This window comes from Drosophila innubila, chromosome 4 (assembly GCF_004354385.1).
Source record: "Drosophila innubila isolate TH190305 chromosome 4, UK_Dinn_1.0, whole genome shotgun sequence".
NCBI classification, from domain to species: Eukaryota; Metazoa; Arthropoda; class Insecta; order Diptera; family Drosophilidae; genus Drosophila; species Drosophila innubila.
In genome coordinates, this window is record NC_047625.1 from 60532 (window position 1) to 83082 (window position 22551).

Consider the following 22551-nt stretch of genomic DNA (forward strand, 5'->3'; position numbering starts at 1 on the left):
CTGAAAGTTGGCGGTTTTCGAAACGTTGCTAGCTTTTTTTTTGTGTTGTGGCCAAGGTTGACGCACGTAATGAATTTGCATCTCACCTACAACATATCCAGCTCACACTGCATTGGCAGGCGAGGGGTGTTATGGGGGGATGCAAGCGTAATACTTTATTATTCCCACAATATACAATAATTTTAAGGAATTAAATGGCAACATAGTTTCTTAATGGGTAAAACTAATTCTAGTTAGTTGTATTAAAATTAGGTGTACATTAATGGCAAATACATAGAAAGTTTATGCAATTCAGAAGTTAATTGTACATGCCGCAAGGGCCTATTATTGGGTGAAACATTTGTGAATGCTCATAGTTTAATTATTTAATATTTATTATAGAATTTCTCAGATTTTTCAAAATAATCGCTATATTACAAATTTAATTGATTAATTAATTAATTAATTAATTAATTAATCAATTAATCAATCAATAATTTCAAAGTGACTCAGTACAATATAACAATATTTGTTAATCTTAATCTAAAAATATTTATTTAATTACTTAATTTAATTAATTCAATTAATCTTATTAACGTTGACCAAACTAATTAATTTACCTAAATTCAATGAGACGAAATCATTTAACAGATTTGTTTTCAAATGTAACGTATATTTCAGCACAAGCGAGAAACAGTCGGCGCGTGGCCGAAAACTGCTTGCCGCGAGTGAGAGGAGAGAACTGTGAGTACAGAGCGAGTGCACTATACATCACACATGTGGTGAGTTTTGCCGCACTACGCCCGTCTCCTCTCACCGCCGCAGATCAGGCCACAGTCGCTCCGCCCCGTCTCTCACACCACAGCTCAGCAACCGGCGAGTAGCCGTCGGCCCGCCACGAGCCAGCAGCTCTCAGCAGTAGCGAAACGAAGTGTGAGGAGCAAAACGATGCGGCCCGTCACACAGCGGAAAGCGAGAGACGAGCACAGCGCGACAAAACGAAAAGTAAATGAGTTTAGTGTTATTAAATTCAGTGAAGTGAAAAATACCAGCGATTGATAATAGAAGTATTAGAAACAAAGCAGCTGAATTAGAGTGACAAAACTTCTTTAGGCCTGAGAGGTAGTCCAAGCGGACAATTGTTTATTTACAAATTGCCCGCTTGGACTGGCACCTGCATAGCCCAGTACAGTGAGTGAATGAAATCTTTAAATGTTTTTTAAGAATTATTATGTACTTTAAATTTTTAGTGAAAGTAATTTATATAGACGCAATACAGTGGATTACTGCGGACAGTGTTAATTTTGAATATATATTTAAATTTAAATTGTTTTACTTAAGTTTCATATATTAACCAAGCGTGTGTGAAAATAATTTTAGTGACTGTAAAATTTGGCGGAGTGTTTTGTGTTACATGTATGTCGCAAAACTGAATTTCTCTATACATGGATAGCCAAAACGTAATGTGAATTAAAAATAAGCAAACTTCACAGAATTGCTAATGTTTCAGATGGAGGCAAAGCAGGCGAACAATTGTTTATTAACAAATTGTTCACCTGTTTCTGCCGACTGCGTAGCCTGGAGCATATTTAAAGTGAACTTAATTTAAAATTATTAAATATCGTTTAAGCAGTGAAAATATAGCTTAAGTTAAGTGATTTAAAATTATATTTGTTGACGGCCAGCAACAGTGGAAGTAACAAGCAAATGCGTCTGTCAGCAAAGTTTCAGACAGACAAATTAACGCGGTCAGTGACAGAATAATATGTTAACAGAATATTAATAAAGTATTAATAAAATATTAATAAAATATTATTGAGTTCATACAGGTGCAAAGAAATGAAAGGATCGAAGAAATCGGAAGAATCAAAAATCGAGAAGTAAAGTTAATTTTAGAACTTATATTTACTAGCCACTACAGCTGGTGCCGCACCTCGTGATTCTGTGTCCCCCGCCCCCCCGCCACGGAGCCCGCACGCACCCCTGGTTCTCGTACTTTCTATGTTCAACTGCCGAACAGTTAATATTTGTATAAACAATATATTAGCATTTCAGTTGTTGCAGACAGAGTGTATTGGTTGCGCAAGGAGTACGCCCGGCCCCGCGGCGGGGCGAAAAGGCACAGTGAACTATACTTATATACAATAGCATGTATTAAATACGTATTTACATTACAGGAAGATGCTGGGAAGTCACGGCAAAACGTTGAACAGGTACCACAGGCCAGAATAAAGTTGGGTCAGCAATCCAGGACTGGCAGAAGAAGTTGAAGACAAGCTGAACGCAGGCAATGACACTGGCAGACGCATCAGGCGCCCGAACAGTAGGAGAATAAAGCTCAGGCGAGTTTGTGAAATTATTCAAGTATAATGTTAAATAACTTCATTATTTACTGCAGGTCCATGAGGAGAAGTCGTCAATTTGCAGGTTCTGTAATGTCATTAGTATGCCCCAGGCTTGGAGACGTTTGGCTGGTGTTTTCAATCTCGTGAACAGGAACATTCGGGGAGTCCGGATTTATTAACGGCAGTGAAGGCAAACCCTGCAAATTACTAACATTTCTCTGTACTTCGTGCGAGGCGTCCGTTAAGTCAACATATTCAGTCAAATCAACTGATGTGTCAGTTGGTACGTTGGTATTTAAATTAGCTTGTACAACGTCACTTATAATTGGTTCATTTTCTAACGCAGGTATGAGGAGACAAAGAGGCACCGTCGACCCGTTTTGGTACGCAGAAGCAATCACGTCACAGACATCGGATCTGTGTTCATTACGCAGTGTAGTAAATATGTCAGTTTGATGTAATGCATTATTAGAACGTGAATTAAATTGACTGTTATTGGAATGAGCTGCATGACTTGTATTGGAATCATTTGGAATGGCACGAATTTCAGCAGGCTGGCCGCCTGGTTGATTTCTAATTATCGCTAAAATAGCCGAAACTAGTTCGTTGCCGCCTTCTGTTTGATTTGTAATTACGTTTCTTGCCTCTACAACTGCCGGATGCGTTGCGTTTATTGAGTTAATTGCTGCCAAGAGGCCTGGATCATTGGGCTCGCATGAACGTTGCTGGTCATTACATTGCTGCTGCTCTGCCAAAAACTCACGCCCGACACTTGTTTGCGCTAGTTCCTCGATAGTGAGGCCTGCAACATATTCGCGCTCTCTCATTAAATATATTTGATCTTGTTCGAATTTACGCCGTGCGGCCTCCTGCTGCCATTGTCGAAATGCCATGAGCCTTTGGTTAATCATTGCATAGATGTGTTGCCCTCAATGTTGCGTCTTTCTTGCTGCTGTCGCCCTGTTGCCTACGTATTTCTGCACGCTGCTGGTCGCTCATAAAAAATCTGTTTAGTTGCTCCTGAAAAATGTGGGTTCTAAACGTGTATGGGCGCTCGAGTTGAATCGGCCTTGGAATATGTTCTGGTATCGGGTTTGATGGAGGAAGACGAATTTGCAGCGGCAGGCATAAGTCAACCATTCGTGCATATCTTTGTAAGTATCTAAGTCTTTGAGGCACGTACGGATTCTGGGCAATTTTCCTGGCTTCAGGGTTGCAGTGGTTTATCAGTCTCTGAGCGTAGTTAGTACAAATAGTATTATAGATTTCATCAACATCTTTAATTCGTAGGTCCGTGTGCAAAGTGTGGTTACTGACATACCAGGGGCACCAGCAATAACTCGGAGCGCTTTATTCTGCATTGTGCGGATTTTATTGAACTTAGTTAGGCTTACGAGAGGACCCCAGACTGCCATTGTGTACTGCCAAATCGGTGCAATTAACTGCTTGTAAATAATGACCTTCGTAAGAAGTGGTAGTTTGCTGTTACTATTGATAAGCCAATGAAGCTTTTAATTCTCGCACTTAACTTGTTGACAACTGCCGTAATGTGGTAACTTAGAACCAGCTTAGTATCAAGTTTTACACCCAAATAAGTGTGCACTAGTTGGTTGGTTATACTGCGCCCGGACATAGTAGGAGTATCAACCCTGTTAAAGATCTTAAAGTATGCATAACATGCGCTGTTTTGCCAATATTGATACTGATACACCATTTGCTCGACCAAATACAGAAAATTTTCAGGAAATTATTCATACGACTTATAGCAATGGTGTGCGAGCCATGCTCTGACATAATAACTGTGTCGTCCGCGTAAGTTGCTAGTAGCATGTTGTTAGGGTAACCAGGTGTCGGCATATCAGCCGTGTAAATATTATATAGGACAGGTCCCAGTACGCTGCCTTGTGGCACTCCTGCATTAATACATTTAATATCTGAACGAACGCCGCCGCTGCATTCAACTGTAAAGGTTCTTTGAGATAAGTAGCTATGTAGTACTCTGTATAAGTCATCAGGTAGAATTTTATTCAGCTTGTAGTAAAGGCCATCGTGCCATACTCTGTCGAACGCCTCCTGAATGTCTAAATAGACAGCAGAACAGTAGTGATTCTTCTCAAAAGCTTTTAGAATAAACTGTGTAACTCTTCCTAATTGCTGTTCCGCAGCGTGCTCCTTGCGAAAACCAAACTGATGGTCAGGTATGAATTTAGCAAACTCTTCAACTTCAAATAAACGTTTCAGCAGGATTGACTCAAGAATTTTGGAGATCCCTGACAGCAAACTGATAGGTCTGTAAGATGACAACTGATCAGTTGGTTTCCCCGGCTTGGGAATCATCTTAACGAGTGCTAGCTTCCATTTATTCGGATAGTGACCAATTTTGAGAACACTATTGAAGAGCATGACGATATACTTAATCGCAGTCAATGGCAAAGCTTTAATAGTTCGATTATCAATGTTATCAAGCCCCGGAGATTTCTTGGTTTTTAGCTGCTTAATTTCAGAAAGTACCTCGTTCTCAGTAATTAATCTGCATGCTGGTGAATTTGTTGAGGAGAAAGACTGGACTTGCTGCTCAATCAGACGTCTATCTGCAGTTGAGTTAGTATAAATTGGTGAGAATCTGCTTTCTAAGTGCTGACAGAACGCCTCAGCCTTCTCTTCTGTGGTTTTACACCAGATTCCTGAGCTATTAGTCGCCACATTATTTGACGCAACATGCTTCTTGACTGGTAAGTTTGGTGCAGGTTGTCTCTTGATATTATTAGTAATGCGCCACAGCATTTGCATATTGTATCTGCTGTCAGGATCAATAGACTCGAGCAATCTGTTTGTTCTGGCCACTTTTTCATCGCTGAGAGCTCTCCTGATGCGGTTTGTCAAAAGATTAATTATCAGTCTGATTTGCGGATCTCTAAATAATGCAAACTGTTTCGATTTTTTTGTGTTGTGTGGCCAAGGTTGACGCACGTAATGAATTTGCATATCTCACCTACAACATATCCAGCTCACACTGCATTGGCAGGCGAGGGTGTTGTAAAGGGGGATGCAAGCGTACTTTATTATTCCCACAATATACAATAATTTTTAAGGAATTAAATGGCAACATAGTTTCTTAATGGGTAAAACTAATTCTAGTTAGTTGTATTAAAATTAGGTGTACATTAATGGCAAATACATAGAAAGTTTATGCAATTCAGAAGTTAATTGTACATGCCGCAAGGGCCTATTATTGGGTGAAACATTTGTGAATGCTCATAGTTTAATTATTTAATATTTATTATAGAATTTCTCAGATTTTTCAAAAATAATCGCTATATTACAAATTTAATTGATTAATTAATTAATTAGTTAATTAATTAATTAATCAATTAATCAATCAATAATTTCAAAGTGACTCAGTACAATATAACAATATTTGTTAATCTTAATCTAAAAATATTTATTTAATTACTTAATTTAATTAATTCAATTAATCTTATTAACGTTGACCAAACTAATTAATTTACCTAAATTCAATGAGACGAAATCATTTAACAGATTTGTTTTCAAATGTAACGTATATTTCAGCACAAGCGAGAAACAGTCGGCGCGTGGCCGAAAACTGCTTGCCGCGAGTGTAGAGGAGAGAACTGTGAGTACAGAGCGAGTGCACTATACATCACACATGTGGTGAGTTTTGCCGCACTACGCCCGTCTCCTCTCACCGCCGCAGATCAGGCCACAGTCGCTCCGCCCCGTCTCTCACACCACAGCTCAGCAACCGGCGAGTAGCGTCGGCCTGCCACGAGCCAGCAGCTCTCAGCAGTAGCGAAACGAAGTGTGAGGAGCAAAACGATGCGGCCCGTCACACAGCGGAAAGCGAGAGACGAGCACAGCGCGACAAAAAACGAAAAAGTAAATGAGTTTAGTGTTATTAAATTCAGTGAAGTGAAAAATACCAGCGATTGATAATAGAAGTATTAGAAACAAAGCAGCTGAATTAGAGTGACAAAACTTTTTTAGGTAGTAGGTGCCAGTCCAAGCGACAATTGTTTATTTACAAATTGCTTGACTGGCACCTGCATAGCCCAGTACAGTGAGTGAATGAAATCTTTAAATGTTTTTTAAGAATTATTATGTACTTTAAATTTTTAGTGAAAGTAATTTATATAGACGCAATACAGTGGATTACTGCGGACAGTGTTAATTTTGAATATATATTTAAATTTAAATTGTTTTACTTAAGTTTCATATATTAACCAAGCGCGTGTGAAAATAATTTTAGTGACTGTAAAATTTGGAGTGTTTTGTGTTACATGTATGTCGCAAAACTGAATTTCTCTATACATGGATAGCCAAAACGTAATGTGAATTAAAAAATAAGCAAACTTCACAGAATTGCTAATGTTTCAGATGGTAGGGCAAAGCAGGCGAACAATTGTTTATTAACAAATTGTTCACCTGTTTTGCCGACTGCGTAGCCTGGAGCATATTTAAAGTGAACTTAATTTAAAATTATTAAATATCGTTTAAGTGCAGTGAAAATATAGCTTAAGTTAAGGATTTAAAATTATATTTGTTGACGGGCCAGCAACAGTGGAAGTAACAAAGCAAATGCGTCTGTCAGCAAAAGTTTCAGACAGACAAATTAACGCGGTCAGTGACAGAATAATATGTTAACAGAATATTAATAAAGTATTAATAAAATATTAATAAAATATTATTGAGTTCATACAGGTGCAAAGAAATGAAAGGATCGAAGAAATCGGAAGAATCAAAAATCGAGAAGTAAAGTTAATTTTAGAACTTATATTTACTAGCCACTACAGCTGGTGCCGCACCTCGTGATTCTGTGTCCCCCCCCCCCCGCCACGGAGCCCGCACGCACCCCTGGTTCTCGTACTTTCTATGTTCAACTGCCGAACAGTTAATATTTGTATAAACAATATATTAGCATTTCAGTTGTTGCAGACAGAGTGTATTGGTTGCGCAAGGAGTATGCCCGGCCCCGCGGCGGGCGGGGCGAAAAGGCACAGTGAACTATACTTATATACAATAGCATGTATTAAATACGTATTTACATTACAGGAAGATGCTGGGAAGTCACGGCAAAACGTTGAACAGGTACCACAGGCCAGAATAAAGTTGGGTCAGCAATCCAGGACTGGCAGAAGAAGTTGAAGACAAGCTGAACGCAGGCAATGACACTGGCAGACGCATCAGGCGCCCGAACAGTAGGAGAATAAAGCTCAGGCGAGTTTGTGAAATTATTCAAGTATAATGTTAAATAACTTCATTATTTACTGCAGGTCCATGAGGAGAAGTCGTCAATTTGCAGGTTCTGTAATGTCATTAGTATGCCCCAGGCTTGGAGACGTTTGGCTGGTGTTTTCAATCTCGTGAACAGGAACATTCGGGGAGTCCGGATTTATTAACGGCAGTGAAGGCAAACCCTGCAAATTACTAACATTTCTCTGTACTTCGTGCGAGGCGTCCGTTAAGTCAACATATTCAGTCAAATCAACTGATGTGTCAGTTGGTACGTTGGTATTTAAATTAGCTTGTACAACGTCACTTATAATTGGTTCATTTTCTAACGCAGGTATGAGGAGACAAAGAGGCACCGTCGACCCGTTTTGGTACGCAGAAGCAATCACGTCACAGACATCGGATCTGTGTTCATTACGCAGTGTAGTAAATATGTCAGTTTGATGTAATGCATTATTAGAACGTGAATTAAATTGACTGTTATTGGAATGAGCTGCATGACTTGTATTGGAATCATTTGGAATGGCACGAATTTCAGCAGGCTGGCCGCCTGGTTGATTTCTAATTATCGCTAAAATAGCCGAAACTAGTTCGTTGCCGCCTTCTGTTTGATTTGTAATTACGTTTCTTGCCTCTACAACTGCCGGATGCGTTGCGTTTATTGAGTTAATTGCTGCCAAGAGGCCTGGATCATTGGGCTCGCATGAACGTTGCTGGTCATTACATTGCTGCTGCTCTGCCAAAACTCACGCCCGACACTTGTTTGCGCTAGTTCCTCGATAGTGAGGCCTGCAACATATTCGCGCTCTCTCATTAAATATATTTGATCTTGTTCGAATTTACGCCGTGCGGCCTCCTGCTGCCATTGTCGAAATGCCATGAGCCTTTGGTTAATCATTGCATAGATGTGTTGCCCTCAATGTTGCGTCTTTCTTGCTGCTGTCGCCCTGTTGCCTACGTATTTCTGCACGCTGCTGGTCGCTCATAAAAAATCTGTTTAGTTGCTCCTGAAAAATGTGGGTTCTAAACGTGTATGGGCGCTCGAGTTGAATCGGCCTTGGAATATGTTCTGGTATCGGGTTTGATGGAGGAAGACGAATTTGCAGCGGCAGGCATAAGTCAACCATTCGTGCATATCTTTGTAAGTATCTAAGTCTTTGAGGCACGTACGGATTCTGGGCAATTTTCCTGGCTTCAGGGTTGCAGTGGTTTATCAGTCTCTGAGCGTAGTTAGTACAAATAGTATTATAGATTTCATCAACATCTTTAATTCGTAGGTCCGTGTGCAAAGTGTGGTTACTGACATACCAGGGGGCACCAGCAATAACTCGGAGCGCTTTATTCTGCATTGTGCGGATTTTATTGAACTTAGTTAGGCTTACGAGAGGACCCCAGACTGCCATTGTGTACTGCCAAATCGGTGCAATTAACTGCTTGTAAATAATGACCTTCGTAAGAAGTGGTAGTTTGCTGTTACTATTGATAAGCCAATGAAGCTTTTTAATTCTCGCACTTAACTTGTTGACAACTGCCGTAATGTGGTAACTTAGAACCAGCTTAGTATCAAGTTTTACACCCAAATAAGTGTGCACTAGTTGGTTGGTTATACTGCGCCCGGACATAGTAGGAGTATCAACCCCTGTTAAAGATCTTAAAGTATGCATAACATGCGCTGTTTTGCCAATATTGATACTGATACACCATTTGCTCGACCAAATACAGAAAATTTTCAGGAAATTATTCATACGACTTATAGCAATGGTGTGCGAGCCATGCTCTGACATAATAACTGTGTCGTCCGCGTAAGTTGCTAGTAGCATGTTGTTAGGGTAACCAGGTGTCGGCATATCAGCCGTGTAAATATTATATAGGACAGGTCCCAGTACGCTGCCTTGTGGCACTCCTGCATTAATACATTTAATATCTGAACGAACGCCGCCGCTGCATTCAACTGTAAAGGTTCTTTGAGATAAGTAGCTATGTAGTACTCTGTATAAGTCATCAGGTAGAATTTTATTCAGCTTGTAGTAAAGGCCATCGTGCCATACTCTGTCGAACGCCTCCTGAATGTCTAAATAGACAGCAGAACAGTAGTGATTCTTCTCAAAAGCTTTTAGAATAAACTGTGTAACTCTTCCTAATTGCTGTTCCGCAGCGTGCTCCTTGCGAAAACCAAACTGATGGTCAGGTATGAATTTAGCAAACTCTTCAACTTCAAATAAACGTTTCAGCAGGATTGACTCAAGAATTTTGGAGATCCCTGACAGCAAACTGATAGGTCTGTAAGATGACAACTGATCAGTTGGTTTCCCCGGCTTGGGAATCATCTTAACGAGTGCTAGCTTCCATTTATTCGGATAGTGACCAATTTTGAGAACACTATTGAAGAGCATGACGATATACTTAATCGCAGTCAATGGCAAAGCTTTAATAGTTCGATTATCAATGTTATCAAGCCCCGGAGATTTCTTGGTTTTAGCTGCTTAATTTCAGAAAGTACCTCGTTCTCAGTAATTAATCTGCATGCTGGTGAATTTGTTGAGGAGAAAGACTGGACTTGCTGCTCAATCAGACGTCTATCTGCAGTTGAGTTAGTATAAATTGGTGAGAATCTGCTTTCTAAGTGCTGACCGAACGCCTCAGCCTTCTCTTCTGTGGTTTTACACCAGATTCCTGAGCTATTAGTCGCCACATTATTTGACGCAACATGCTTCTTGACTGGTAAGTTTGGTGCAGGTTGTCTCTTGATATTATTAGTAATGCGCCACAGCATTTGCATATTGTATCTGCTGTCAGGATCAATAGACTCGAGCAATCTGTTTGTTCTGGCCACTTTTTCATCGCTGAGAGCTCTCCTGATGCGGTTTGTCAAAAGATTAATTATCAGTCTGATTTGCGGATCTCTAAATAATGCAAACTGTTTCCGAATAATGCGCTTAACTTCATCATTTTAAAATGCAACGATTATTAGTGGAGCGGCGAGGTTGTAAATTCTGATGCCGCGGTAGAAGATGTGCGGTTGCATATAGAGCAGCTTCATTAACATTTCTCTCAAAAATTTCAACGCAGTCGTCAATGTCCGCCGCAGATGATATTTCAGTTTCAAGCAGAATGGAATTATTCAGCCAAGTCTGGAATTTACGAATGCTAGCACTATTAGGGAGCAGTTTACGAGTTGCGTATTTAACAGGAGCAGAATCATACAAGTCAATTAACAGGGGAAGGTGATCAGACACAAGATCATACATAGCGCGAATTTTAATTAAACTATGCTGAATGCCGCAGTAGACGCCGAAATCAATCGCTGAGGGAGAGTGCAGACTGTTGAAGGGGAAGTGGGTTGGGGAGCCAGTGGCCAGAATGTTATACCTGGTTTGTTGAATGCATTGTAGTAGAGCAGTGCCTCTGCAACATGCTCGGGCATTACCCCACCAGGAGCTTTTAGCGTTCCAGTCGCCAGCTATAATAAATTTTCCGCCCAAACTGCAGAACAGGTTACGAAAGTCATCAGAGCTCCACCTGTCGCCCGGCGGAAGATATAAGGCTGCAATGTTTATCGATGTGTTGTTAACAAGATCAACAACTACTGGGGAATATTGTACTTGAATTGAAGAATTTGACGGAAGCGCCATGTGACGTATCGACCGCTTAATAATGGTGGCAGCACCTCCTCTTCTTCGATTAGATGGGTGATTTGCCATGTAAATATCGTATCCTCTAATATTTATTATATCCGTGTCCAGAAAATGCGTTTCCGATACAAGCATTATGTCAACGTCGTTGCTAAAAATAAAGGTTTTCAATTCAGCTATTTTATTTGTGAGCCCTGCTGCATTCCAGGATACAATCTTTAGATGTTTACCATCTGCCGAAGGACTGTTGAGGTGCGTAGAATTATTGCGCATTTCTGGATACATTGACTTGAATAAAGGCATTGATAGTGTTTGTCAAAGACATAATCAGTGTAGAGAATTTCTCAAAACTATTCATTAGAGTTCCATGTTCAGCTCGCGCATTTGCGTAGATGATCGTAGATTGCTCCTGCTGCTTTAATATACACTCAGTGAGCTTGTCCAGCTTTTCTATTAGTAGATCAGCTAGATCAGTCTGCCGGGGGATTGACTCGCTGCGTCTAATGCTGCGACTTCGACTTCTTGCATTGGAGGAACGAATCGCAGAGTTAGATTGATTGGCTGGCCTGGACTGGCGCTGAGAGATCTGCGGACCTTTGACTGCTGCTGCGTAGCTGACAGTTTTTTGCTGTTGTGATTGACCTACTTGCTGCTGCCTGTGAAGCTCCTGGCGAAAGTTGTTCAGGTGAGCTTGCGCAGGAGTAGGTTCTCTGAACTGTTGCTGCTGCTGTTGCGTATTGAACGTCTGGGGGGTTGGCTGCGGCTGTTGAATTGATTGTTGCTGTTGTAGATGTGGTCGAGGGTGTTGAGTGACTGGAATCCGTGGAATTCCAAGTTCCTCCAGTAGTACATTGGCCCTATTAATGTTTTGCGGCTCTTTGAGCTTGCACGCATCCTTGAATACTTGGCAACCTCGATAATTGGCTGTGTGTCGTCCCTCGCAGTTGACGCACTTCGGATCAGCATTCTTATCTTTCTTACATTCCGTAGACGGATGAGTACCTGCACATTTAACACAGGCAAAAGGCCTACGACAGTAGTTTTTGGTGTGTCCAAATTGCTGGCATCGATGGCACTGCGGGGCATCTGAGGAGCGTAGCGGCCGCTCAACAGAAACTAGCTGGTGACCCAGTTTGTTAATTTTAAGTACATCCAAAATATTGTCACACATTTCAAACTCAACGTCGAAAAGATCAAGTAAAGCTGTTGAAAATCTCTTTTTGATTACCTTGATGTACTTGACTTTGAAACCAAGGTTGGCAAATTGCGAACGGATCAAGTTCACATCAGTGGATTTGTGCAAATGCCTGATAATGGCTCTGAAGCCGCGCTCGTGGTCTAATTGATAAGTATGAGACTCAACATTGGTTTCTTGAAGGTGACGTATCAATTTTCGGTACGATTCAATATCATTACACATTATGCGCAATCCGTTCTTGGTGGGCCTTGTAACAAAGTTTTCACCGATAATTACTTTCAATTTATTGATGAAGACCATGATGTCTTCAACGTCAGGTACATGAATGGGTTTGGGCTTCTCATTACGAGGTAGCTTAGCAGCCGATGGGCTCGAGTCAGCAGCAGGAGCAGGGGCATTATTGACAGCAGAATTCACAGCAGATGAAGCCTTTGAATTTGCAGCAGAGTTAGAATTCGAGACGTTGACTGCAGAAGTGCTAAAAGCAGCGGCAGAGGCAGCAGAATTATTAACAGCAGAGTTCAAGGCCAAAGAGGCCATTGATTTGCACCAGTATTAACGTTCACACCAGTCGGAACGGCAGAATTGGCAGCAAGATACTTCGCAGCGCTAGTAGCAGGAGTGGTAGTGTTAGAGAACGCAGAGGTCAAGGCAGAAGAAATTGAGTTAGCACTGCCTGGTGGAGCAATCGTTTCACAAGACAAGATTTGGACGAGGCCCTTTGAGGACGTAGTTGGCGTAGACGATTCGACTGGCAACATGTCAGGCATGCCATCTTCCATGTACTCATCATCAGATTCATCGATTAACATAACCGTATCCACGCCTGGTGGTCTTACGTTGTCATTATTATTGACTTTGGTTACGCGACTTGTTGATTTTTTTATTGGGATTAGCAATAGGCTTATCGGTGTCAAGGCGTTTAGTACCCTCAAATGGGACTTGAGAAATTGTTGTAGTGTAGGCTGCTTAGTTGTTGGGGCAGTTTGATTCACAGCTTTCGCATTAATGGATTTAGCGACAGCTGTCGCAGCTGCAGCACGGCTAATGGTTTCCGCCATGGATTGACCACTAGGTTTATGCGAAGACATAACTTGATCACCATCCGATTTTTTTTTTGTGTTGTGTGGCCAAGGTTGACGCACGTAATGAATTTGCATATCTCACCTACAACATATCCAGCTCACACTGCATTGGCAGGCGAGGGTGTTGTAAAGGGGATGCAAGCGTACTTTATTATTCCCACAATATACAATAATTTTAAGGAATTAAATGGCAACATAGTTTCTTAATGGGTAAAACTAATTCTAGTTAGTTGTATTAAAATTAGGTGTACATTAATGGCAAATACATAGAAAGTTTATGCAATTCAGAAGTTAATTGTACATGCCGCAAGGGCCTATTATTGGGTGAAACATTTGTGAATGCTCATAGTTTAATTATTTAATATTTATTATAGAATTTCTCAGATTTTTCAAAAATAATCGCTATATTACAAATTTAATTGATTAATTAATTAATTAGTTAATTAATTAATTAATCAATTAATCAATCAATAATTTCAAAGTGACTCAGTACAATATAACAATATTTGTTAATCTTAATCTAAAAATATTTATTTAATTACTTAATTTAATTAATTCAATTAATCTTATTAACGTTGACCAAACTAATTAATTTACCTAAATTCAATGAGACGAAATCATTTAACAGATTTGTTTTCAAATGTAACGTATATTTCAGCACAAGCGAGAAACAGTCGGCGCGTGGCCGAAAACTGCTTGCCGCGAGTGTAGAGGAGAGAACTGTGAGTACAGAGCGAGTGCACTATACATCACACATGTGGTGAGTTTTGCCGCACTACGCCCGTCTCCTCTCACCGCCGCAGATCAGGCCACAGTCGCTCCGCCCCGTCTCTCACACCACAGCTCAGCAACCGGCGAGTAGCCGTCGGCCTGCCACGAGCCAGCAGCTCTCAGCAGTAGCGAAACGAAGTGTGAGGAGCAAAACGATGCGGCCCGTCACACAGCGGAAAGCGAGAGACGAGCACAGCGCGACAAAAACGAAAAAGTAAATGAATTTAGTGTTATTAAATTCAGTGAAGTGAAAAATACCAGCGATTGATAATAGAAGTATTAGAAACAAAGCAGCTGAATTAGAGTGACAAAACTTCTTTTTAGGCCTGGCAAGTGCAGGTGCCAGTCCAAGCGGACAATTGTTTATTTACAAATTGCCCGCTTGGACTGGCACCTGCATAGCCCAGTACAGTGAGTGAATGAAATCTTTAAATGTTTTTTAAGAATTATTATGTACTTTAAATTTTTAGTGAAAGTAATTTATATAGACGCAATACAGTGGATTACTGCGGACAGTGTTAATTTTGAATATATATTTAAATTTAAATTGTTTTACTTAAGTTTCATATATTAACCAAGCGCGTGTGTGAAAATAATTTTTAGTGACTGTAAAATTTGGCGGAGTGTTTTGTGTTACATGTATGTCGCAAAAACTGAATTTCTCTATACATGGGATAGCCAAAACGTAATGTGAATTAAAAAATAAGCAAACTTCACAGAATTGCTAATGTTTCAGACGGGCAGGCGGCAAAGCAGGCGAACAATTGTTTATTAACAAATTGTTCACCTGTTTGCCGACTGCGTAGCCTGAGCATATTTAAAGTGAACTTAATTTAAAATTATTAAATATCGTTTAAGTGCAGTGAAAATATAGCTTAAGTTAAGTGATTTAAAATTATATTTGTTGACGGGCCAGCAACAGTGGAAGTAACAAAGCAAATGCGTCTGTCAGCAAAAGTTTCAGACAGACAAATTAACGCGGTCAGTGACAGAATAATATGTTAACAGAATATTAATAAAGTATTAATAAAATATTAATAAAATATTATTGAGTTCATACAGGTGCAAAGAAATGAAAGGATCGAAGAAATCGGAAGAATCAAAATCGAGAAGTAAAGTTAATTTTAGAACTTATATTTACTAGCCACTACAGCTGGTGCCGCACCTCGTGATTCTGTGTCCCCCCGCCCCCCCCGCCACGGAGCCCGCACGCACCCCTGGTTCTCGTACTTTCTATGTTCAACTGCCGAACAGTTAATATTTGTATAAACAATATATTAGCATTTCAGTTGTTGCAGACAGAGTGTATTGGTTGCGCAAGGAGTACGCCCGGGCCCCGCGGCGGGCGGGGCGAAAAGGCACAGTGAACTATACTTATATACAATAGCATGTATTAAATACGTATTTACATTACAGGAAGATGCTGGGAAGTCACGGCAAAACGTTGAACAGGTACCACAGGCCAGAATAAAGTTGGGTCAGCAATCCAGGACTGGCAGAAGAAGTTGAAGACAAGCTGAACGCAGGCAATGACACTGGCAGACGCATCAGGCGCCCGAACAGTAGGAGAATAAAGCTCAGGCGAGTTTGTGAAATTATTCAAGTATAATGTTAAATAACTTCATTATTTACTGCAGGTCCATGAGGAGAAGTCGTCAATTTGCAGGTTCTGTAATGTCATTAGTATGCCCCAGGCTTGGAGACGTTTGGCTGGTGTTTTCAATCTCGTGAACAGGAACATTCGGGGAGTCCGGATTTATTAACGGCAGTGAAGGCAAACCCTGCAAATTACTAACATTTCTCTGTACTTCGTGCGAGGCGTCCGTTAAGTCAACATATTCAGTCAAATCAACTGATGTGTCAGTTGGTACGTTGGTATTTAAATTAGCTTGTACAACGTCACTTATAATTGGTTCATTTTCTAACGCAGGTATGAGGAGACAAAGAGGCACCGTCGACCCGTTTTGGTACGCAGAAGCAATCACGTCACAGACATCGGATCTGTGTTCATTACGCAGTGTAGTAAATATGTCAGTTTGATGTAATGCATTATTAGAACGTGAATTAAATTGACTGTTATTGGAATGAGCTGCATGACTTGTATTGGAATCATTTGGAATGGCACGAATTTCAGCAGGCTGGCCGCCTGGTTGATTTCTAATTATCGCTAAAATAGCCGAAACTAGTTCGTTGCCGCCTTCTGTTTGATTTGTAATTACGTTTCTTGCCTCTACAACTGCCGGATGCGTTGCGTTTATTGAGTTAATTGCTGCCAAGAGGCCTGGATCATTGGGCTCGCATGAACGTTGCTGGTCATTACATTGCTGCTGCTCTGCCAAAACTCACGCCCGACACTTGTTTGCGCTAGTTCCTCGATAGTGAGGCCTGCAACATATTCGCGCTCTCTCATTAAATATATTTGATCTTGTTCGAATTTACGCCGTGCGGCCTCCTGCTGCCATTGTCGAAATGCCATGAGCCTTTGGTTAATCATTGCATAGATGTGTTGCCCCTCAATGTTGCGTCTTTCTTGCTGCTGTCGCTCCTGTTGCCTACGTATTTCTGCACGCTGCTGGTCGCTCATAAAAAATCTGTTTAGTTGCTCCTGAAAAATGTGGGTTCTAAACGTGTATGGGCGCTCGAGTTGAATCGGCCTTGGAATATGTTCTGGTATCGGGTTTGATGGAGGAAGACGAATTTGCAGCGGCAGGCATAAGTCAACCATTCGTGCATATCTTTGTAAGTATCTAAGTCTTTGAGGCACGTACGGATTCTGGGCAATTTTCCTGGCTTCAGGGTTGCAGTGGTTTATCAGTCTCTGAGCGTAGTTAGTACAAATAGTATTATAGATTTCATCAACATCTTTAATTCGTAGGTCCGTGTGCAAAGTGTGGTTACTGACATACCAGGGGGCACCAGCAATAACTCGGAGCGCTTTATTCTGCATTGTGCGGATTTTATTGAACTTAGTTAGGCTTACGAGAGGACCCCAGACTGCCATTGTGTACTGCCAAATCGGTGCAATTAACTGCTTGTAAATAATGACCTTCGTAAGAAGTGGTAGTTTGCTGTTACTATTGATAAGCCAATGAAGCTTTTAATTCTCGCACTTAACTTGTTGACAACTGCCGTAATGTGGTAACTTAGAACCAGCTTAGTATCAAGTTTTACACCCAAATAAGTGTGCACTAGTTGGTTGGTTATACTGCGCCCGGACATAGTAGGAGTATCAACCCTGTTAAAGATCTTAAAGTATGCATAACATGCGCTGTTTTGCCAATATTGATACTGATACACCATTTGCTCGACCAAATACAGAAAATTTTCAGGAAATTATTCATACGACTTATAGCAATGGTGTGCGAGCCATGCTCTGACATAATAACTGTGTCGTCCGCGTAAGTTGCTAGTAGCATGTTGTTAGGGTAACCAGGTGTCGGCATATCAGCCGTGTAAATATTATATAGGACAGGTCCCAGTACGCTGCCTTGTGGCACTCCTGCATTAATACATTTAATATCTGAACGAACGCCGCCGCTGCATTCAACTGTAAAGGTTCTTTGAGATAAGTAGCTATGTAGTACTCTGTATAAGTCATCAGGTAGAATTTTATTCAGCTTGTAGTAAAGGCCATCGTGCCATACTCTGTCGAACGCCTCTTTTTTTTTTTTGTGTTGTGTGGCCAAGGTTGACGCACGTAATGAATTTGCATATCTCACCTACAACATATCCAGCTCACACTGCATTGGCAGGCGAGGGTGTTGTAAAGGGGGATGCAAGCGTACTTTATTATTCCCACAATATACAATAATTTTTAAGGAATTAAATGGCAACATAGTTTCTTAATGGGTAAAACTAATTCTAGTTAGTTGTATTAAAATTAGGTGTACATTAATGGCAAATACATAGAAAGTTTATGCAATTCAGAAGTTAATTGTACATGCCGCAAGGGCCTATTATTGGGTGAAACATTTGTGAATGCTCATAGTTTAATTATTTAATATTTATTATAGAATTTCTCAGATTTTTCAAAAATAATCGCTATATTACAAATTTAATTGATTAATTAATTAATTAGTTAATTAATTAATTAATCAATTAATCAATCAATAATTTCAAAGTGACTCAGTACAATATAACAATATTTGTTAATCTTAATCTAAAAATATTTATTTAATTACTTAATTTAATTAATTCAATTAATCTTATTAACGTTGACCAAACTAATTAATTTACCTAAATTCAATGAGACGAAATCATTTAACAGATTTGTTTTCAAATGTAACGTATATTTCAGCACAAGCGAGAAACAGTCGGCGCGTGGCCGAAAACTGCTTGCCGCGAGTGTAGAGGAGAGAACTGTGAGTACAGAGCGAGTGCACTATACATCACACATGTGGTGAGTTTTGCCGCACTACGCCCGTCTCCCTCTCACCGCCGCAGATCAGGCCACAGTCGCTCCGCCCCGTCTCTCACACCACAGCTCAGCAACCGGCGAGTAGCCGTCGGCCTGCCACGAGCCAGCAGCTCTCAGCAGTAGCGAAACGAAGTGTGAGGAGCAAAAACGATGCGGCCCGTCACACAGCGGAAAGCGAGAGACGAGCACAGCGCGACAAAAAACGAAAAAGTAAATGAGTTTAGTGTTATTAAATTCAGTGAAGTGAAAAATACCAGCGATTGATAATAGAAGTATTAGAAACAAAGCAGCTGAATTAGAGTGACAAAACTTCTTTTTAGGCCTGGCAAGTGCAGGTGCCAGTCCAAGCGGACAATTGTTTATTTACAAATTGCCCGCTTGGACTGGCACCTGCATAGCCCAGTACAGTGAGTGAATGAAATCTTTAAATGTTTTTTAAGAATTATTATGTACTTTAAATTTTTAGTGAAAGTAATTTATATAGACGCAATACAGTGGATTACTGCGGACAGTGTTAATTTTGAATATATATTTAAATTTAAATTGTTTTACTTAAGTTTCATATATTAACCAAGCGCGTGTGTGAAAATAATTTTTAGTGACTGTAAAATTTGGCGGAGTGTTTTGTGTTACATGTATGTCGCAAAAACTGAATTTCTCTATACATGGGATAGCCAAAACGTAATGTGAATTAAAAAATAAGCAAACTTCACAGAATTGCTAATGTTTCAGACGGGGCAGGCGGCAAAGCAGGCGAACAATTGTTTATTAACAAATTGTTCACCTGCTTTGCCGACTGCGTAGCCTGGAGCATATTTAAAGTGAACTTAATTTAAAATTATTAAATATCGTTTAAGTGCAGTGAAAATATAGCTTAAGTTAAGTGATTTAAAATTATATTTGTTGACGGGCCAGCAACAGTGGAAGTAACAAAGCAAATGCGTCTGTCAGCAAAAGTTTCAGACAGACAAATTAACGCGGTCAGTGACAGAATAATATGTTAACAGAATATTAATAAAGTATTAATAAAATATTAATAAAATATTATTGAGTTCATACAGGTGCAAAGAAATGAAAGGATCGAAGAAATCGGAAGAATCAAAAATCGAGAAGTAAAGTTAATTTTAGAACTTATATTTACTAGCCACTACAGCTGGTGCCGCACCTCGTGATTCTGTGTCCCCGCCCCCCACGCCACGGAGCCCGCACGCACCCCTGGTTCTCGTACTTTCTATGTTCAACTGCCGAACAGTTAATATTTGTATAAACAATATATTAGCATTTCAGTTGTTGCAGACAGAGTGTATTGGTTGCGCAAGGAGTACGCCCGGGCCCCGCGGCGGGCGGGCGAAAAGGCACAGTGAACTATACTTATATACAATAGCATGTATTAAATACGTATTTACATTACAGGAAGATGCTGGGAAGTCACGGCAAAACGTTGAACAGGTACCACAGGCCAGAATAAAGTTGGGTCAGCAATCCAGGACTGGCAGAAGAAGTTGAAGACAAGCTGAACGCAGGCAATGACACTGGCAGACGCATCAGGCGCCCGAACAGTAGGAGAATAAAGCTCAGGCGAGTTTGTGAAATTATTCAAGTATAATGTTAAATAACTTCATTATTTACTGCAGGTCCATGAGGAGAAGTCGTCAATTTGCAGGTTCTGTAATGTCATTAGTATGCCCCAGGCTTGGAGACGTTTGGCTGGTGTTTTCAATCTCGTGAACAGGAACATTCGGGGAGTCGGATTTATTAACGGCAGTGAAGGCAAACCCTGCAAATTACTAACATTTCTCTGTACTTCGTGCGAGGCGTCCGTTAAGTCAACATATTCAGTCAAATCAACTGATGTGTCAGTTGGTACGTTGGTATTTAAATTAGCTTGTACAACGTCACTTATAATTGGTTCATTTTCTAACGCAGGTATGAGGAGACAAAGAGGCACCGTCGACCCGTTTTGGTACGCAGAAGCAATCACGTCACAGACATCGGATCTGTGTTCATTACGCAGTGTAGTAAATATGTCAGTTTGATGTAATGCATTATTAGAACGTGAATTAAATTGACTGTTATTGGAATGAGCTGCATGACTTGTATTGGAATCATTTGGAATGGCACGAATTTCAGCAGGCTGGCCGCCTGGTTGATTTCTAATTATCGCTAAAATAGCCGAAACTAGTTCGTTGCCGCCTTCTGTTTGATTTGTAATTACGTTTTTTTTTTTTTGTGTTGTGTGGCCAAGGTTGACGCACGTAATGAATTTGCATATCTCACCTACAACATATCCAGCTCACACTGCATTGGCAGGCGAGGGTGTTGTAAAGGGGATGCAAGCGTATTCCCACAATATACAATAATTTTAAGGAATTAAATGGCAACATAGTTTCTTAATGGGTAAAACTAATTCTAGTTAGTTGTATTAAAATTAGGTGTACATTAATGGCAAATACATAGAAAGTTTATGCAATTCAGAAGTTAATTGTACATGCCGCAAGGGCCTATTATTGGGTGAAACATTTGTGAATGCTCATAGTTTAATTATTTAATATTTATTATAGAATTTCTCAGATTTTTCAAAATAATCGCTATATTACAAATTTAATTGATTAATTAATTAATTAGTTAATTAATTAATTAATCAATTAATCAATCAATAATTTCAAAGTGACTCAGTACAATATAACAATATTTGTTAATCTTAATCTAAAAAATATTTATTTAATTACTTAATTTAATTAATTCAATTAATCTTATTAACGTTGACCAAACTAATTAATTTACCTAAATTCAATGAGACGAAATCATTTAACAGATTTGTTTTCAAATGTAACGTATATTTCAGCACAAGCGAGAAACAGTCGGCGCGTGGCCGAAAACTGCTTGCCGCGAGTGTAGAGGAGAGAACTGTGAGTACAGAGCGAGTGCACTATACATCACACATGTGGTGAGTTTTGCCGCACTACGCCCGTCTCCCTCTCACCGCCGCAGATCAGGCCACAGTCGCTCCGCCCCGTCTCTCACACCACAGCTCAGCAACCGGCGAGTAGCCGTCGGCCTGCCACGAGCCAGCAGCTCTCAGCAGTAGCGAAACGAAGTGTGAGGAGCAAAAACGATGCGGCCCGTCACACAGCGGAAAGCGAGAGACGAGCACAGCGCGACAAAAAACGAAAAAGTAAATGAGTTTAGTGTTATTAAATTCAGTGAAGTGAAAATACCAGCGATTGATAATAGAAGTATTAGAAACAAAGCAGCTGAATTAGAGTGACAAAACTTCTTTTAGGCCTAGGCAGGTGCCAGTCCAAGCGGACAATTGTTTATTTACAAATTGCCGCTTGACTGGCACCTATAGCCCAGTATGAGTGAATGAAATCTTTAAATGTTTTTTAAGAATTATTATGTACTTTAAATTTTAGTGAAAGTAATTTATATAGACGCAATACAGTGGATTACTGCGGACAGTGTTAATTTTGAATATATATTTAAATTTAAATTGTTTTACTTAAGTTTCATATATTAACCAAGCGCGTGTGTGAAAATAATTTTAGTGACTGTAAAATTTGGCGGAGTGTTTTGTGTTACATGTATGTCGCAAAACTGAATTTCTATACATGGGATAGCCAAAACGTAATGTGAATTAAAAAATAAGCAAACTTCACAGAATTGCTAATGTTTCAGACGGGGCAGGCGGCAAAGCAGTTTTTTGTGTTGTGTGGCCAAGGTTGACGCACGTAATGAATTTGCATATCTCACCTACAACATATCCAGCTCACACTGCATTGGCAGGCGAGGGTGTTGTAAAGGGGATGCAAGCGTACTATTATTCCACAATATACAATAATTTTTAAGGAATTAAATGGCAACATAGTTTCTT

The 22551-nt window shown here is 40.1% G+C and overlaps 4 long non-coding RNA genes across 4 annotated transcripts; all 4 read left to right on the plus strand.

The window, feature by feature from the left end:
• The first annotated feature begins 2383 nt into the window (after window positions 1-2383).
• LOC117788090 lies at window positions 2384-2825 on the plus strand. Its single transcript, XR_004617724.1, has 2 exons — window positions 2384-2607; window positions 2671-2825. It is a non-coding gene; the product is annotated as an uncharacterized LOC117788090 (long non-coding RNA).
• Window positions 2826-7621: 4796 nt separating this feature from the next.
• Window positions 7622-8063, plus strand: LOC117787930. The gene is made up of 2 exons (XR_004617713.1): window positions 7622-7845; window positions 7909-8063. It is a non-coding gene; the product is annotated as an uncharacterized LOC117787930 (long non-coding RNA).
• Window positions 8064-15903: 7840 nt separating this feature from the next.
• On the plus strand, window positions 15904-16345 carry LOC117788744. The gene is made up of 2 exons (XR_004617792.1): window positions 15904-16127; window positions 16191-16345. It is a non-coding gene; the product is annotated as an uncharacterized LOC117788744 (long non-coding RNA).
• Window positions 16346-20423: 4078 nt separating this feature from the next.
• LOC117788799 lies at window positions 20424-20758 on the plus strand. Its single transcript, XR_004617798.1, has 2 exons — window positions 20424-20540; window positions 20604-20758. It is a non-coding gene; the product is annotated as an uncharacterized LOC117788799 (long non-coding RNA).
• The last annotated feature ends 1793 nt before the right edge of the window (window positions 20759-22551 follow it).